The 14445-nt window shown below is 35.7% G+C and overlaps 1 pseudogene; it reads left to right on the top strand.

The window, feature by feature from the left end:
- Window positions 1-2342: 2342 nt before the first annotated feature.
- Window positions 2343-3043, top strand: LOC112066932 (GTP-binding nuclear protein Ran-like; annotated as a pseudogene).
- Window positions 3044-14445: the final 11402 nt, after the last annotated feature.

Genomic DNA, 14445 nt, shown 5'->3' with positions numbered 1-14445 from the left:
GACTGAAGGAAAGAGAAGGTGTTAGTTTCTTCACCCCATTTCCCCATGCCTGCTCACTGCGGTCACTACCTTAGTTACATGAAACATCTGTTTCCAGGTAACCCGACAGATCTTGAGAATAGCACCTTGGAATTCTGTCTCTTTTGGGTCCTTCTGAAATGTTCTCACACAGTAATGTGGTTGCTTTTTTTTTTTTTTTTTCAACAAAATGTTTCTCCTTTCTAATTCAATTCTCTCTTTAGTTTGCTATTGGAACCAGAGACAACGATAATTTCGTTGGAAATTGAATCAATTGAGAAGCACTGGGAATGACTATGGTTTTAACCTCAGGTTGGGTTTCTTGGAATTCTGGGCCAAGTCCCTTTCCCAATTGCTCACAGGAAGTTTCAACGGATGTCATTGGAAATTGTATGTGTGTACGTCTGTGTGTAATTTAGGTCACAGTGGGGCCTTAAGGATCCAGAAAAAACTCTTGTTTTTTCTAGCGACTACCTCAGTCTTCATGCCCAGCTAATATCTGGATCCATGTGATGCTGATGAACCAGGAAACCATTCCTATCTTTCTCAGCTTGAGATCACAAAGCTGTTCCCCTGATGGGGGAAATCAGAGAGATTTTTGTTCACACATCAATGTATTACAGGCATAGACCTTTCCAAAGTACTCTTTCACACATTCAAGAGGCATATTTAGACAATCAGCTGATATAACTCAGAAGAAATTATTTATTCATGCTTTATCATTTTTTTACTTCAAATTTTAAGGGAAAATGATTGCAGTTACCCTCATCTAAAAGGGTAAAAAACTCTTAGCATACAACAAAAACCACACTTTAATCCATTTCCTTTCATTTCACCAAATTCACAACTTATCTTGCTTCATTCCAACTAAACTCTAGTATTTAATGACGGGAGAATAGATGAAGCTCCATATTTTCCTAACTTCTCCCAAGCCCCTTTTAGAACCTGTCCTTTTGTCTTCTTTCAACACAACCGTGGTAAATTGTGCAAGCAATATCTTCAAGGTTGTGATGAGAAACTAATTTCTCAAGGACTACAAGTTAATATGTTCTACCTCTATCCTCTACCCTAGTTCTTTTACTCTTCCTCTTATTTGTCTGTCTTTCTTGGACACATTCAATTTATTTTCTTTTCTTCTAGGCTCTCCTTTGAATTCTCATAAAATGTTGGCAGGCTCCCTAATGGTTTTCCTAGTCCCATGTAGACAAGATACAGATTAATTCCAAAGCTGTGGCTCTAGTCCCTTCCTCCTCCTTGAAGTGCAATATGAAGCATAGGATGGACCTGGTAAATTTAATAACTGCTCTTGTTGGATTAAAAGATTCAACCTGACAGTATTGGCTCCTTAGTTTTCCATAAATCTTCCTCACTCCCAGTGACCCTTTTTAAATTTCTGAAATATTGATTACTATTTATACTCATCCACCCCCCAAATAAAAGCAAAATTCAAAAATCCTGAGCAACTTCATGGTTCTAAACGAGCCAAAAAACCCATCATTCTGACTTCTGTTTCTTTTCAGGCATCATTTGGCTCTTGTTCTAATTTAAAACTCTGGTTTGCATCCAAATCTTAGTGAAAATTAAGCTTTGTTTTTTTCTTTCTTCCATGTTAGGTTTTTTTGCAGAGTATATCTTATTCAGTCTGGCAGGTTTTTTTGTTTTGTTTTGTTTTTGAAAAATAATTTCCTTGCTCCTCTGGCCCACAAGCTCCCCTGCTCCCAACACACACAAAATGTAGAATTTGTTCACTGGACCCTGTCTCAGTAGAATCTGTCCTCTGGGTTCCCTGTCTCATTTTAGTAGCTCTTGATGCCTCCTCTGTTGTCTCAGTGACTGCTCACTCTAGGTTAGTGGAGGTGAACCCAGAGTGGGAATGTAAGGAATATCCAGTGTCTAGTCAAGATTCCTCTCCAGAAATAGTGACCTTCTAGGTATTACCAACTTCATCTCAGAAGGCAGTGGTTCATCGATTCTGGGTTGTGAAAAAGATACACTCCATGAATGCAGGAATTCCTACCTGCTTCGTTCATAGCACTTGGAACAGCACCTGGCACACTAGATTTTCAGTAAGTATTCTGTGAATGAATGAATTAGATATCCATGAATGAGGCATCCATTTATGAATTGAATTTTGTTTTTAATTCAAAAGAAAGTTCAGCAATTTTAGGTCAAAAGGCATTTTCATGCTGCAATATTTAACATTTTAAGTGTTCTCATTTTCATCACTAACAGAGATTATATAAAAACCAACCAACAATCAAGCAAACAATGGATTGGGCTTAGCCAGGTGAGGAACAGAGAGAGACACTTCTGGAAGAACCATCATGATGGCTGCCCAAAAAGAATCCCAAGTTCTATTTAAATATGAATCGGTTGGTGATGACAATACTGGTAAACTATATTTTCAAAGTGTCATTTGACTCATGAGTTTGAGATGTAGTCACTTTGATTGTTGAAGTCTATCACCCCATGTTTCATACCAACAATAGACTTTTAAAATTCAATGAATTAGACATACATTTGGTAGCCTGAGAAATGGCTATTTGATCCAAGCCCAGCAAGCCATTATAATGCTTGATGTGACATCGAGAGTTACAAGTGTGCACCTAAGTGGCACAGAGATCTGGTAGGAATATATGAAAACATCCTCATCTTATTGCATGGCAACATAGTGCGTATTAAGGACTGAATCCTCATCTTATTGCATGGCAACATAGTGCGTATTAAGGACTGAGAAATTAAGGAAAAATCCATTGTCTTCTAATGAAAGAAGACTCTCCAGTAATATGAGATTTCTGTCAGAAATAACTACAACTTTGAGAAGCCTGTCCATTGGCTTGCTAGGAAACTTACTGGCGATCCTGACTTGGAGTCTGTTGGCACGGGTGCTCTCACCCCACCAATCATAGTCATGCACTCAGTTTTGGAAGTTCAGTACGAGCACGGCTTAGAAGCTGCTCAGACTACTATTCTCCCAGAGAGAATGATATCCTGGGAGAAAAGGAAGCTGAAGTCCGAGGTCTAGTTTTATAGGCAACTGTCTTGTGATGTCCAGTAAGCAGTGTGTTTGCGACTTTATTACACAGCTAACCAGATATATCCTTCATCCTTATGATGCTAAATGAATAGGATTTGAAATGAATGTGGCAGTTAAAAAAAATACCTTTATATTTTACTTCCATATTTGGCTGTTTGGACTCCAGTTGTTTCTTTCCTGAGTTTCAAATATAAGACTGCTATGGTCACAGCACACACAGAAACACACAAAAAATCAGTGGGTTTGGACTTTTCTTCTGGAATTGGACCATATATAGGTAAATAAAATATCACTGGGGAAAACCCCTAAATGTCCAATAGGTTAATAAATTAGTAAACCATGTAACAACTGATTTAATATTTTACAGTACTCAAAATAGTGATTATTAAAAATTTTAAATAGCATGAGAAAATGCTTAATGCTAAGTTGTTAAGTCAGACAAGAATTGAATATACATATAGTCACAACTGTAGTTCAAAAATAAATAAGCCTAATGGGAAATACATTTAAAAAGTTAACATGATGAGATTATTATGGTTAGCTTTTTTCTTTTTCTTTTTCAATATATTTTTAAATTTTGATAATATATGTAATTTTAATGAAGGAGAAAACCTTTTATTTCAATTGACAAAAAAATAAATCATCAAGTGTGTAAAAATCCTTTGAAAATTAAAAAAAAGAAACAATGCAAAATAGCACCTCATCATCAGATTGCTGGGAAATATTTGCAAATGTAAAAAGTTGATTATCATTTATTACATCATGAAAAGCAATTAACAATTAGATGACAAATGCATTGCTTTGTAATGATTCAACAGAAAAACGAATTCAAAATATACTTTTCAGTAATCAAATCAGCACAATTGTGAAAAATTGTTCATGTCCTTTTTTGGTTTGTTTCCCTCATATAAGCCTGTATTCCTGTGCTTTTTGGCCATAGCTGCATAAACTAATTAATATTTCAGTGGGTCTATGTACTACCCTAACCACACACCTCCCCCACCCCCAATAGTTCCCTGGTCTGAATTAAAGTAATTATTCTATTGGAAAAATAGTTCCAATAGCTTAGCTCACTGGCCCTGGCCTGATTATTGTGATTATAAGCTATTAACTGAAATCAATGCTATTGGCCACATGCTGGCTTAGTTACACAGTGTCCAAATTTTTTGCCTTCTATTTGCATCTATTTTTGCAAGGGAAAAGAAAAGAATAAATGATCCTAAGTCTATATTTTTAAACTAACCAAACGTATTATTTTCCACAAAGTTTCCTTCATTACACAATATTTTAAAAATCTCTATCCTTGTTTCCTGTTCTTTATTGCTCCTTCCATTCACTCATTTATCCTGCAGGCATTTTTTAAAGTAAATTTTTTTGTTTTAGAATAGATTTAGATTTACAGAAAAAAAAAAAAAACAACTGGGAAGATAATGCAAAGTTCCCACATATATCACAGCCTGTTTTCTTTATTATTTAATATTATTTCTCTATTCTTTAGTATGGTGCATTAGTTACAATTAATGAACTAATACAGATACATTATTATTAACTAGAGTCCATACTTCATTCGCATTTCCTCAGTTTTCACCTAATGTCCTTTCCTGTTCCAGGATCTCATCCAAGATACTACATTACATTTAATTGTAATGTCTCCTTAGACCCCTCTCAGCTATGACAGTTTCTCAGACTTCTTGGTTTTGATGATCTTGAGAGTTTTGAGGAGTACTAACTAATCAAGTATTTTGTAGAATTTTCCTCAATTGAGATGTCTGGTGTTTTTCTTACAATCAGACTGGAGTTATGTGTTTTGGGAGGAAGATCACAGAGGTGAAGGGCTATTCTCATCACATCATATCCAGGGCACATATTAACCCCATGACTTATCACCGTTGATTTTGATCACTGTTGATTTTGATCACTGAGGTAGCCTTGTAGGGGTTCTCCTCTGTAAAGTTACTTTCCCCCCCTTCCATTCCATACTGTCCTCTTTGGAAAGAAACCACTATCCACAGACCATCCTTAAGGAATGGAGAGTTATGCCCCACTTAGTAGAGGGCAGAGCATCTACATAAATTATTATGAATTCTTTGGCATGGGAGATTTGTTAAGTCTCCCTATTAATTGATTCAATACTTTAGTTATATCAATATGGACTCTTGGATATTTATTTTATACTTTGAGTTACCATCTACTACTACTTAATTTTGTTGCTGAAATTGTTTCAGTTTGGGTCATTGGGAGATCTTTCCATTGGCTCTGGTATCCCTTTGATATAACCTCATCCTTGTAGAGTTTTGGGTTTTTGGGGGGTTTGGGTTTTTTTTTGTTGTTTTTTGCACTTCCTTACTTTTTGATACTAAAAGATGCCCCAGGTTTTTCATCATAGATATTTTCTGCCCCAGTCTTAGAATTAGCCATTTCTCTAAGGAGCCCTGTTTCTGTCTATTTTAGAATGGTACTAAAAACCAAATCTGGGTGCTAGGTGTGCTCATTGCTCCTAGGGTGTTGTTGCCCCCAGACCCTCTCAGCTGACAGAGCAAGGAAATATGTGTGTTATACTAACCGGTGTGTGTGTGTGTGTGTGTGTGGGTGGGTGTATCACATATCTATGTATTTCTATTTGCAACCATCTTCATCTATATTAAGCTAAACACAAGTTTATACCTGTGATTTCAATTCTAATCCATTACCATATGAATCATTCTAGTCTCCTCTCCTTGCTTAGCTCAAACTCCCACCCCAATAGTAAGAAACCTGGATCTTCCCATCACCATCTGTTTACTTAATTGTTCAATTTCAGTATACATGCACAGTGGTGTCAGAATTGTTACACCATACCCAGGCACTTATTTTTAAGTGGAGTTTTCGGGGTTGCATGAATTTGAGCTGAATATTTTTTAAAATTATCTTCATTACTTAAATTTCATTATATTTACCTCATAACTTAAATGTCCCTATTAGCATAAGCCTATGATCAAAGATGATATTAGCAATGGAAAACATCATAAATAATTTTAGTTCACTCATCCTCTCCCAATTTGATTGAGATATAAAACTGAGTCTGGAGAGATGCATACTCAAGTTCACAAAGATAAGAAACAGTTACAAGTTAGTATTTGGTACAAAGATGTATGTGTTAAAATTGATGCTTGATACACTATCTTTAAATTTCTTTTGAAAGTTCATAAAGATACATGAAAAGGCAAGAAACTGCAACTCTGCTGGAAAGTAATTATAAGAGAAGAAAGAATACTAATAGAAATTTCAATAATTGTAGCCCCAAGGAATTGGACAGAGAAAAATCCTAGAGTTTTCTTTACTTATGCACAGAACAAATGCAGATGGACCAGAAGATGATAGGAAAATATTTTGGTTCATCTTCTCTGATAATTCTAATTATATAATAAAGGAGCATCAATGTCTGGAAATATGTCTCCTGCACATATCATTCTGATTATTGGAAATTATTTTTTAAGATATTTGTCCAGCAATAAAATCATCAATAAAAATATTGGGAGCAATAAAAAACAAACAAAAGCATAAGTAAGGAGATGCTTTCCTGGATGCAGAGCAAAAGAAGAGGTGATAATTATGAGAAAGAAGTTGTTGATATGGAAACAGAGAAAGGATATTTTGCCTATATTGGAAATCAGAAAATCATCTGTTTTTCAAAGTCTGGGCAGTCTAAGTCATAACTCAAGTAAAAATATAATTACTGGGATTATTGTTTACATATAAAATCATTGGCCACCTGGAAATTCAAAATAATCAACTAATAAGCTCCGAGAATTAATGAAAAAGAGCAGTAAGGTGACAGGATACAGAACAACTACAAAGAAATTATGATCTTTATTTGTTTATTACATAATGAAACATAATGTAAAGTATCTCAGTGCCAGTGGTGTTAGGGAACTGCTCACATAGTAAAGGGGAAAGCACAAACATGGAAGCGAAATAGGCAATAAGCAGTCTTCAGGATCAAAAGGTTAGAAGATGCTGCTTTCAACGGAGGAACAGATTTTGACCATGTTGCACTGCCTTTTGTTTTCTGTGCTACCTTGAGGAAAGGAGGGACTAATTATATTAATGGCTAACATTTATATGGTGCTTATGAGACAGATACTGTTATAAATGCTATATACATATTAACACACTTAATCCTACTGTAGACTTAAATCTACAGGGTCAAGAAGCTGGGAGAACTCAGCCATAAAAAAGAATGAAATATTGTCATTTGCAGCAACATGGATGGACCTAGAGATTCTCATACTAAGTGAAGTAAGTCAGACAGAGAAAGACAAATATCATATGATATCAGTTATAGTGGCATCTAAAAAATGATACAAATGGACTTATTTACAAAAAAGAAACAGACCCACAGACATAGAAAACAAGTTATGGTTACCAAGGGGAAACGGGGTGAGGGATAAATTAGGATTAACAGATACACACTACTATATATAAAATAAACAACAAGGATTTAAGGATTTACTGTATAGTACAGGGAACAATATTTGACATATATATATCATATATATATATATGAAACTAAATCACTTTGCTGTACACCTGAAACTAACAGGTGTACATTGTAAATCAACTATAGTTCTTTTTTTTTTTAAAGTTGGGAGAACTCCAACAGGATAAACCAAAAAATCCATACCAAGACACATCATAAACAAACTTCTGAAAACTAAAGACAAAAAAAAAAAATCTGGACAACAACCAGAGAAAATGGACACCTTATTTATAGGGGGGAAATTTTTTAGAATGACAGCAGGTTCCTCTTCAGGTAGTACTCATTTATCTCCATTTTATAGGTAAATAAACAGAGGCGCTGAAACATTCAGGAACTTTCTCCTGGTCTCCGAGCTAGAAAATGGAGATGCCAGGTTCTGTGTTCTTACCCTGTGCTTAGCCACAACTAGGCTTCAACTATTTTAAAGGTTCACATACATTCAAGCCCAAATCACCAGAACACCAATTTATATGGGGTTGTGGAGTCAAAGCCCCAGTTAGTAATAAAATGTGATTCTATCTGGAATGTTTTTCATACATACATGTGTTTCTTAGGACTCTCCTTGTAGTTTCAGAGAAACTGTGAACTGGTGGAGGATTCAAGTGTTCTAGATCCCACAGAGACTCAACTTAGAAATAGTAACAATATACATATACGATTTATAAACTTAACAAGAACCATGTGGCACCTATAAAATAAAAACAAAACACCAACAAACCAACCAAAAGAAATAAAAGAAGATTTAAGGAATTCCACTTCAGAGAACAGGAAGTAGATGTACTTCTTCCTGTTCCTCCCTCTAATTACAACTAAAAATCCTAGACATTATGTACAAAGCAAACAGAGGAAGACTCTGAAAGGTAGAAAGAAGGCAGATAGGGTAGGGATCTCAGAACCTGAGGAATGATAGGGTGGTGAGTTACATTAATGGGCTTTTTGAGTTTGTTTTTTTGTTTGTTTGTTGCCTCTTAATCCCACTATGGAGCTAAAGAAGCCAGCAGTCTGGGACTGCCAAGTACACAGACAAAAAAACCATCCCCAACAAAAGCCTGCTATCTGTAGGTAAAGGAAGAAGATAGAGACAGCCTAGAAAGAGAGAATGTTGAGATCATCTACTCCAGCCAAACACAAAAACAACAGTAAAGTGGCCCTACCCATGTCATTAAAGATTGAGAGCAAAGTCTAGACTTCCATCCCAAGAGTTTGCAACAAGGTTTCCCAGCACCCCTGCAGAAGTAGTATCTGAAAAGGGAGCTGTGCCTTTTGTTTCCCAAAGAGAGGTAAAGGGGCCCTACCAGCAGGGCTAGGGAAGACCACAAGAGGAGCCTGGACGTCAACACCTGCCCAGCATTAGTGAGTCATCTCTTCTTCTCCTTAACTGGTGGTGTCAGAAGAAGCCTAGTGGAGAGTCAGGACTTTTATTTTAATTGAAGTATAGTTTACTTACAATATGATACTAGTTTCAGATGTACAACATAGTGATTTGATATTTTTATAGATTATACACCTCATAAAGTTACTATAAAATATGAGCTATATTCCCTGCACTGTACATTACATCTTTGCATCTTATTTATTTTATACCTATTAATCCCCTTCCCCTACCTTGCCCCTCCCCATAGCCCTCTCCCCACTGGTAACCACTAATTTGCTTTCTATATTTGTGAGTCTGTTTTGTTATATTTGGTCATTTGTTTTATTTTTCAGATTCCATGTATAAGTGAAAACATACACATTTGTCTTTCTCTGTCTGACTTATTTCACTAAGCATAATACCCTCCAGGTCCATCCATGTTGTTGCAAATGGTCTTATTTTTATTTTTTATTATTTAATCTTATTCTTTTTATGGCTGAGTAATAGTCCACTGTGTATATATATGTACCACATCTTCATTATCCATTCATCTGTTGATGGACACTTAGCTTGCTTCCATATATTGGCTATTGTAAATAATGCTGCTATGAACACTGGGGTGCATATATCTTTTCAAATTACTGGGTTTTTTTCCTTTGGATATATACCCAGGAGTGGGATTGCTGGATCACATGGTAGTTCTATTTTTAATTTTTTGAGGAACCTCCATACTGTTCTCCATAGTGGCTGTATCAATTTACATCCCCACCAACAGTGCAGGAGGGTTCACTTTTCTCCGCATCCTCGCCAAGACTTGTTACTTGTTGTCTTTTTGATAGTAGCCATTCTGATAAGTGTGAGGTAATATCTCATTGTGGTTTTGATTTGCATTTCCCTGCTGGTTAGTGATGTTGAGCATCTCGTCATGTGCCTTTTGAACATCTGTACGTCTTCCTCAAAAAAAGGCCTGTTCAGGTCCTCCATCAATTTTTTAATCAGGTTGTTTGTTTTTCTGATGTTGAGTTGTATGAATTCTTTGTATATTTTGGATATTAACCCCTTATTACATATATAGTGTGCAAATATCTTCTCCCATTCAGTAGGTTACCTTTTTGTTTTATTCATGGTTTCCTTTGCTATGCAAAAGCTTTTAAGTTTGATTAGGTCCCATTTTGTTTATCTTTGCTTCTGTTTCCCTTGCCTGAGAAGACAGATTCCCAAAAGACATTGCTAAGACCAATGTCAAAGAGTGTAGTGCCTATGCTTTCTTCTAGGAGTTTTATGGTGTCAGGTCTTACATTTAGGTCTTTATTCCATTTTGAGTTTATTTTTGTGTATGGTGTTAGGGAGTGTTCTAATTGCATTCTTTTACAAGTAGCTGTCCAGTTTGTCCAGCACCACTTTTGGAAGAGCCTGTCTTTTCCCTATTGTATATCCTTGCCTCCTTTGTTGTAGCTTAATCGGAAAGTCAGGATGTTTACTATCACCCTTCAGCAAGGAAACTACCCCCACGTCAGCCGAGGTGATGTGAAGCGGAGGACCGAAGCCTGCCCAGCAGTGACAAGAACTCCCCAAGCCCAACTCCGCCCACTCAGGTGCAAACAAAGTTGAATGGAGACCTTTTACCTCCACCTGGTAGTAGCACCTTCTGCTGCCACAGCAGCGTTAGACAAAGCAGCTAAAACACAAGGGTCAGATAAAAACCAGTCTAATGATACGAATGTCCAGGATTCAATCAAAAGTTATTTGTCATGCTATGAATGGGAAAGATCTCAAGCTGAATGAAAATAGACAGTCAATAGACTCCAACACCGAGATGACAGAAATGGCACAATTATCTGACAAAGATTTTAAAATAGACATGGTAAAAATCCTTCAACAAGCAATTACAAGCATGCTTGACACAAATGCAGTAACTGAAATGCAAAGCTCAGTGGATGGGCTCAGCAGCAGAACATAAAAGACAGAGGAAAGAGTCAGAGTACAGGACAATAGAGCAACAGAAATTATCCAGTCTGAACAACAGATGGCAAATAGACTGGAAAAAACGAACTTGCTTCTCATGTATGACAAGTTTAGTTCTCATACTTGTGGAACTATAACGAATCTAACATTCATGTTGTCAGATTGCTGGAAAAATAAGAGAAAGGGGAAGGAGTTGAAAAAGTATTTGAAAAGATAATGGGTGAAAACTTCTCACATTTTGCAAGAGACTTAAATCTACAGATTCAAGAAACTGGGCGAACCCCACATAGGATATACTAAAGTAATTCTTATCAAAATGAATCATAATTAAACTTCTGAACACTGAAGAAAAAATAAAAAATATGGAAAGCAGCCAGACAAAAATGTACAATACCTATACGGGGAAAACAAGTTGACTGAGAACAGATTTCTCATCAGAAACCATGAAGACCATGAGGAAGTGGCACAATATTTTTCAGGTGCTGAAAGAAATCAACTGTCAATACAGAATCCTCTACTCAGTGAAAATATCCTTCAGGGATGAGAGGAAAATCGAGACATTCAAAGATGAAAAACAATTAAAAATCTGTCACCAGCATAGCTACCTGAAAACAATGGCTAAATGTAGTTCTCTGAACACAAAAGAAATGACAATAGAAGGAATCTTGGAATATCAATAAAGAAGAAAGAACATGGGAAATAAAATTTGGGTAAATACAATAGGTTTAATTTCTCCTCTTAAATTTTCTTAATTATGACTGATATTTAAAACAAAAATTATAACACTGGGGACTTCCCTGGTGGAGCAGTGGTTAGGAATCCGCCTGCCAACGCAGGGGACATGGGTTCTATTCCTGGTCCAGGAAGATCCCACATGCTGCGGAGCAACTAAGCCACAACTACTGAACCTGCACTCTAGAGCACGTGAGCCACAGCTACCGAGCCCACATACTGCAACTACTGAAGCCTGCGTGCCTAGAGCCCATGCTCCGCAACGAGTAGCCGGCACACTGCAATGAAGATTAGCCCCCGCTCACCACAACTAGAGAGAAAGCCTGCATGCAGCAACAAAGATCCAACACGGCCAAAAAATAAATAAATAAATAATAAAATTAGGGGAAAAAAATTATAACACTGTCTGGTATGGTTCTAAGTGTATGTAGAGAGAAGATTTAAGACAATTATATTATAAATGAGAGCGGGTAAAGGAACATGAGGTAAGTGGTAAAATGACACACCAGTAGACCAAGATAAATTATGTACGTCTCATGTAATAACTAAAGCAACCACTTAAAAGACAAAGATTGGCAGAGTGAATTAAAAAACATGACACACTATATGCTGTTTACAAGAAACTCACATTAAAGATAATGATATAGTCATGTTGAAAATAAAAGGAAAGAAAAATATATATCATGAAAACATTAATCAAAAGAAAGCAAGAAAACCTATATTAATGTTGAAGTGACCTTTAGAACAAAGACAACTGCCAGAGACAGAGAGGACATCACAGAATGACAAAACTGTCAATCTACCCAGAAGACATAGCAATTATAAATGGGTGTGCAGCAAACAGAAGAAGAAAAATGTGTTTGTGCAGCAAACATATATATTGGAAAATATGTGAAGCAAAACTGATAGATCTGGAAGAAGACATAGAAAAATCCAAAATCCACTCACTCTAGGTGAAGACTTCATCACCCCTCACTCAGCAAGTGACAGAACAACTGGACAGAAAAACCAGTAAGAATATGGAAGAACTCAACAGCAACAAGAGATAGTAGGATCTGACTGATATTTATAGAACATTCCACCCAACGACAGCAGAATACATGTTCTTTTCAAGTACTCACAGAACATATACCAAAATAGACCCTTGGCTATAAAAACAAACCTCAACAAATTTAAAAGAACTGAAATGCTTCAGAACATATTCTCCAACCACTAAAGAACCAAACTAGAAATCAGTAAAAGAAGGCTTATAGGAATATTTCTAAACACTTGGAAACTGAACTATAGGTATTTATATAACTCGTGTGTCAAAGAAGAAGTCTCAAAAGAAATATAAAAAGCACATTAAACTGAGCGAAAGTGAAAACAAAACATATCAAAATTTGAAGGAGACATCTAAAGCAGGAGCAACAGAGAAATTTATAGCACTAAGTGCATACACTAGAAAAGAGGAAGGTCTCATGTTAATAATCTAAACTCCTGCCTCGAGAACCAAAAAGAAGGGGAACTAAAACCAAAGCAAGAAAATAAGTAAAGAAAAGAGCAGAAATCAATGAAATTGAAAACAGAAAAATAACAGAGAATGAAACAAAGAATTGGTTCTTTGAAAAAAATCAATAAATTGACAAACCTCAAACAAGATGTTCAAAGAAGAAAAAGAAAGACACAACTTACCAATACCAGAAATGAAATATCACTACTAATAATGCAGACACCAAAAGGATAATAAGAGAATAACTCTACACACGTGAATCTGACAATTTAGACAATAAAAACCCCACAAATTACTGTATCTCATCCAATATGAAATAAATAATTTGAATAAATAGCCTTATAAGTAATTTTTAAAATTGAATTCATTACTTTAAAATTCTTAAAAAGAAAATCTCCAAACCCAAAGAGTTTTCCTGAGAATTCTACTAAATATGAGAAAATAGGGGAAAAAAACACTTTTCAATTCATATTATTACCCTGATACCAAAATTTATATTATAAATTGATAAAATTTCAACCTCTAAATATTAAAAAATAAAGAAAAAAGATAAATAAAAATTACTTAAATAATTGGGATAAATAACAAGCATAAAAAAAGAAAACTAGAGACCAATATCTCTCATGAATATAGACACAAAAATCTTTAATGACATATTAGCATATAGAATTCAGCAATATATAAGAATTATATATCATATCCAAGTGAGACTTATCTGAGGACCCAAGACTGGTTCAATATTCAAAAATGAATCAAGGTAATCTGCAATATTAACAGCTAAAGAAGAAATATCCCATGATCCCTTAATCAATGTAGAAAAACGATTTCACTAAATTCAACACTCGCTCATGAGAAAAATGCCCAGAAAAACAGAAATAGAGGCAAACTTCCTCAACTTGATAAAGAACACCTACAAAAAACTTACAGCTAACATTATCCTTAACGGTGAAGGAATGAAGTTTTTCCTCCTGAGCTCAGGGAAAAGGCAAATATCAGCTCTCACCACTCTTATTCAGCATAGCGCTAAAATTTCTATCCAGAGCAATAAGGCAAGAAAGGGCAATAATGACATACAGGTAAGAAAGGAAAATGCATGATTGTCTACCCAGAAAATTGAAAAAGAAAAAACTATTAACACACAGAAGAATTTTAACAAATCTTTAGAAAGTTATGCTGCATGAAAAAAGTCAATCCCAAAAGGTACATACTATGTAGTTCCATTGATATAACATTCTTGAAGTGGCAGAATGGTAGAAATGAATAACAGCTTAGTGGCCGTTGTGGATTAGGGAGCAGGTATGATGGATTGTGGCTATGAAAGGGCAACC

This window comes from Physeter macrocephalus, chromosome 20, assembly GCF_002837175.3.
Source record: "Physeter macrocephalus isolate SW-GA chromosome 20, ASM283717v5, whole genome shotgun sequence".
Taxonomy (NCBI): Eukaryota; Metazoa; Chordata; class Mammalia; order Artiodactyla; family Physeteridae; genus Physeter; species Physeter macrocephalus.
Note: the sequence above shows the minus strand (reverse complement) of the source record. Positions and strands in the feature narration are given on the sequence as shown.